The sequence below is a fragment of the Mustelus asterias genome, chromosome 21, assembly GCF_964213995.1.
Source record: "Mustelus asterias chromosome 21, sMusAst1.hap1.1, whole genome shotgun sequence".
NCBI classification, from domain to species: Eukaryota; Metazoa; Chordata; class Chondrichthyes; order Carcharhiniformes; family Triakidae; genus Mustelus; species Mustelus asterias.
Genome location: NC_135821.1, coordinates 55,676,249 through 55,682,248, shown reverse-complemented (window position 1 = coordinate 55,682,248; position 6,000 = coordinate 55,676,249).

Sequence of the window (6,000 nt, the reverse complement as noted above, 5' to 3'; positions counted from 1 at the left end):
CCAACGATAATATCACTGGAACGTTGCCTCCCCTATTTGTGCATTATTGAATGATTTTTCTTTATATTCAAAACATTTCTAAACAAAAATTATTCTTGGAAACCAAGACATTAGGCGTGAGCTGACACTTTGACCCGGGGTGGGTGCGAGACATCAGAGATAAATCCAACCTCCAGGTTAAATGCAGTATAAACACATATTTTCCAGCAGAAGTCACTGTTGGGTGGCAATCAAAGCAGAAACACTGGCTGATGCATTGCATCAAGGGAACTGTGGCCAATTGTACCAATGCCATGCTAACTCAACAGAGACCAGGAACTGAATCTGAAACATTCCTGGTTTGAATACACTCAGTTATCTGTGCCTTGCAATGGAACATCAGCAAGCCCGAGTAAAAAGGATTTTTCTTTTCAAAAAGAGATGCATTCATGAGCCCAAAAGCCAAGATAACTACAGGTCACTGGGGGCATGAATATCTGAGATAAAGTAAATATAAATTTAACATCACTTCCAAAAGAAAGAGTGCAAAACATTCCTTAATAACCCCAAAGGTTGGCCAGGATGGTAATAAAAAAAAATACTGACTGCATCTGAAAGCCTTTGAACCTTGTCTATGATCAGTACCACATGTGCAACCGGTTTCCAGATTGAGAGGAACTCTCCCTTTGCAATATAAAGTGGGATTAATTGGTTAGTGTCACTGAAAAGCTGACACAGGCACCATGGGAGGGACTTTAAGGCCTTGCTCAAGGGAGACCGGAAATTCCCGCCCGAGGTCAACGGATGTTTCCATTGTCTGCCCCTCACCCGCTCCGATTCTGTGGCGGGTAAGGCGGTAGAATTCCAGCGCATGAGTCAAATTACCTACTCTATGATGCTATGGCTGCAATTCTGCCACCCCACCCGCCACGGAATCAGAGCGGGCAAACAATTGAAAAATGGCCTTTGACCTCGGGCGGGATTTTGCAGTTTCAGGATGAGCAAGGCCATAAAATCCCGCCCAATGAAACTTTTCACTCATTTGACAAAAAAAATCAAACAGCAGGCATCGAACCTGTCACGAATGTCAATAACACATTACGGAGATGATAAATGGAATAGTTAGAATTAATTGTTTTTATCTGAATTTTGAAAAGTTTTTTTTACACCTTATGCTCATATACAAAGAACAAAGAACAGTACAGCACAGAAACAGGCTCTTTGGCCCATCAAGTCTGTGCCGACACAGATGCCTCTATAATCTAATATTTTCTTGCTCGATGTGGTCCATATCCCTCTATTCCCTGCCTATCCAAAGCCTCTTGAACGTTGTTATAGAATCTGCTTCCACCACCTCCTCCGGCAGCGCGTTCCAGGCATTCACCACCCTCTGTGTGAAAAACTTGCCCCTTACATCTCTTTTAAACTTTCCCCCTCTCACTTTCAACCTATGCCCCTGAGTAATTGACCCTTCGACCCTGGGGAAAAGACTCTGACTATCCACTCTATCCAAGCCTATCATAATCTCGTAAACCTCTATCGGGTCCCCCTTCATCCTCCAACACTCCAATGAAAACAATCCAAGTTTGTTCAACCTTTCATCATAGTCCATATCCTCCAAACCAGGCAACATCCTGGTAAATCTCTCCTGCACCCTTTCCAAAGCGTCAACATCCTTCCGGTAGTGTGGCGACCAGAATTGTACACAATACTCCAAATGCAGCCGAACCAAAATCTTAAACAGATGCAACATGTTCTCCAATTCCTATACTCATCACCCTGACCAATGAAGGCCAACATGCCATACACCTTCTTGACCACCTTGTCCCCTGAGTTGCCACCTTCGGGAACTGTGGATCTGCATGCCTAGATCCGTCTGTGTGCTAATATTTCTAAGGGCTTTACCTTTTACTGTATACTTTCCTTCTGCAGTAGACCTTCCAAATTGCATCACCTCACAATTATCTGAATTAAATTCCATCTGCCATCTTTCGGCCCAGGTCTCCAGCTGATTGATATCCTGCTGTATTCTCTGACAATCCTCCTCAATATCTGCTACTCCCCCAATTTTTGCATCATCTGCAAATTTACTAATCAGACCACCTACATTTTCCTGCAAATCATTTATATATCATAGAAATCATAGAAACCCTACCACACAGAAAGAGGCCATTCGGCCCATCGAGTCTGTACCGACCACAATCCCACCCAGGCCCTACCCCCATATCCCTACATATTTACCCACTAATCCCTCTAACCTACGCATCTCAGGACACTAAGGGCAATTTTTAGCATGGCCAATCAACCTAACCCGCACATCTTTGGGCTGTGGGAGGAAACTGGAGCACCCGGAGGAAACCCACGCAGACACAAGGAGAATGTGCAAACTCCACACAGACAGTGACCCAAGCCAGGAATTGAACCCAGGACCCTGGAGCTGTGAAGCAGCAGTGCTAACCACTGTGCTACCGTGCCGCGCTAATATTACAAACAGAGGTCCCAGCACTGATCCTTGTGAAGCACCGCTTGTCACAGACCTCCAATTAGAAAAGTACCCTTCCACTACTACTGTCTGCTTTCTATGCCCAAGCCAGTTTTGTATCCATCCTACCAGCTCACCTTGGATCCCATATGACTTCAGCTTCTGTATCAGTCTGCCATGAGGAACCTTATCGAAGGCTTTATTAAAGTCCATGTATACAACATCAACTGCCCTGCCCTGGTCAATGTTTTTGTCACTTCCTCAAAGAACTCAATCAAGTTTGTGAGACACAATCTCCCCTTCACAAAACCCTGCTGCCTATTGCTAATGAGCCTATTCTCTTCCAGATGTGAACCTTCTCCAATAATTTCCCCATCACTGATGTAAGTCTCACACACCTGTAATTTCCCAGATTGTCTCTTCTGCCCTTCTGAACAGAGGAACAATGTTAGCTACTCTCCAATCCTCTGGTACCTCACCTGTGGCTAAAGAGGATACAAAGATTTTGGCCAGGGCCTCAGCAATTTCTTTCCTCGCCTCTCTCGGTATTCTGAGATAGACCCTATCTGGCCCTGAGGACTTGTCCACCTTAATGTTTTTCAAAACCTCCAATACCTCTTCCCTTTTTATCTCAACATGTCCTAGAATGTCAACATCCTCTTTTCTACACTCACCATATAACATATCTCATCTGATACTGGACATATTTCATAAGTCATTCCTGTTTTTTTCTCCACAGGTGATACCATTCCCACCTCAAACCACAGTTTGGAAACAAAAAATAATCACCCTGGAGGGGAGGGAAGATGAGGGAGGAACGGTGGAGGGCGGCAGATGTCACTGGGGTCACAGTGCCAACAATTGTATCTGATTCAGCCAGAAAACTAGTAAGCAAGACATCAGGTTAGTTCTCCTGCAAGGTCCCCTCAATCTCAGCACATTTCCAACAACACCATGTCCGTTCATTTTCTGCGGTTTTCAAACAACACTGTGGGTGGAGAATGTGACAACATGCCTCCTTCCTTAAATACATGATTATTTCCATACTCCTGGTTGCTGCATTATTTGCTCCTAAGCAATTCATTTTTGCCTATCAATCTCCACTTGACACACGTTGGCAGATCAGTAGCAATATCAACGTGGTTTCACTTCACACGTCACTGCAATGGATGTTGTTTTTAAAATTCAGCAGCAAAACAACATTTTCATCAATAAGTTCAGAAATTTGATGAGGCAGTAATTAGATGACCTTCTAGATTCATGCTTTAGATCACTGCTTTTGTCATGTGAAGAAGACTGCTCCATCAACTTAATGAGGAAAGTCACAAAGGTCTATTGACCAATATTATTCCTAACGACAATCCAATGGACGTTTTCCATCCCACCTAATCAGCGACTGGTCAAAGCAGGACATTCCTCTAATGGAGGAACGTTAGTACTGTCACCTTGGAGTCAAAATATCTCCAAGCAGTAATATTCAAAACCAAGTGAATTGTTCGAGGTAGCTGGGTTAATCCAGAAGCTGAATCAGTCTCCTTCGTGCTCCAGTGCAAAGTTAACGACTGATTGTTTTATTAGAAGGGTTAAACTATCCATGGATGCTAGGATTCTTCCCACTCGGCTCCAGAGAACTCTGCGACAAAGCTTTCAAGCTTTGAAAAGCATCTCAAAGTTTACCAGCTTACGATACTAGGATCCTATGTCATTAACATCCCAGCAGTAACCCTGTGCACCGTGGATCTGGGCTCTGTCAACTCATGCTTGAACTCACGGAGCTCTGTTAGATGTTGGGATGGTAGTGGGGGAGGAGGGTGGTGGGGGAGGATGGTGAGAAGTCTTTACATGTAGAGTAAATATATCCATCTAGGTAAACAGAAATAATAAAAGAATAGATTTCTCAGCAACTTGTATTGGGCATTCAATCCAGTATAAATACCAAGTGTGTATGTATATCACCTACGTGTCCATACCAGTCAAACAGATATTCTAAAGATGCAGATTTCTCAGTGTGCTAAATTTGGAGGCGACTCGATGTGTCACAAGTAGGCTTATATTAACACTGAAATGAAGTTACTGTGAAAATCCCCTAGTTGTCACACTCTGGCACCTGTTCGGGTACACTGAGGGAGAATTTAGCATGGCCAATGCACCTAACCGGCACGCCTTTCGGACTGTGGGAGGAAACCGGAGCACCCAGAGGAAACCCACGCAGACACAGGAAGAACGTGCCGATTCCACACAGACAGTGACACAAGCTGGGAATCGAACTCGGGTCCCTGGCGCTGTAAGGCAGCAGTGCTAATCATTGTGCCACCATGTCACTCCACTCACTTCTACTTCTACGGGTCTACCCTCTTTTCCTCCCTGGCTCCAACTGAAGGTCCTCCCCGTCCCAGGAGGTGCACCTTCGCTCCTGATTGGCCTGGCTTCTCGCGCAGCCGCACCATAGGGTCTGGCTCGATCATGTGGCCCGTGAAGGATAACCCTTTAAAGGGGCCACATTACCAAACTCAGAAGTTTACTTTGGACATGCATAAAGGGAGATGATGGATATCTGCATGCGAGACACATGCACAGCACAAACAATAGAACTGGCAAAGATAAGACAGCTAACGTTGCTGGCATGCAAATTAAAACAAATTTCGAATAATATCTTTCTGATCATTTATCATCTACTCAGACAGGAAATGTGAATGCAGGGCGTTCCAATCAGGTGCACGAAAATATGTACATATTTTCTACGTTGCTGTTGTTGAGAAATTAGTACAGAAAAGCATCCGAAAGCTGTGTGAAATATCAAATTTACACTGGAAAAGGAGGGGAATCAGTCTGTGTGATATTGGTAAGTAACATGACCATATGAAATTTCTAAAGATAGTGGGGGGCGATCTTACCAGAATTTGGCAGAGTGTTGGTTCCAGCGGGAATGACATGCTACAAAAGCGCCATGTTCCTGCTGCAGCCCGGTCGGAGAATTTGGCGCCCAGCCAAATCTCCGTTCACTGCAGCAGGATGGAAAAATTCCGTTGGCCTGAACAATGGTTACATTGGGCAGCAAGGTGGCACAGTAGTTAGCACTGCTGCCTCACAGCTCCAGGACCTTGGATCACTGTTTGTGTGGAGTTTGCACATTCTCCCCGCGTAGGTTTCCTCCGGGTGCTCTAGTTTCCTCCCATAGTCCAAAGGTGTGCAGGTTAGGTGCATTGGCCATGCTAAATTGCCCCTTAGTGTCTTGGGATGCGTAGGTTAGAGGGATTAGCGGGGTAAATATGTGGGACTATGGGGATAGGGCCTGGGTGGGATTGTTGTCAGTGCAGACTTGATGGGCCGAATGACCTCATTCTGCACTGCAGGGTTTCAATGATTCCGGCCGGATTCCAGAGAAACAGTTCAGTTTTCTCTCCAGATCTTACCACACACTGTCGGATAAAACCAGCATGGCATGTTTCACGCAGCCGTATAGAGGGGTGGGACTTAAACATGCCAGCAAAGCCTGGCTGCACTGAGATATGCCATATTTAAAGGGCACCCAATCAGAG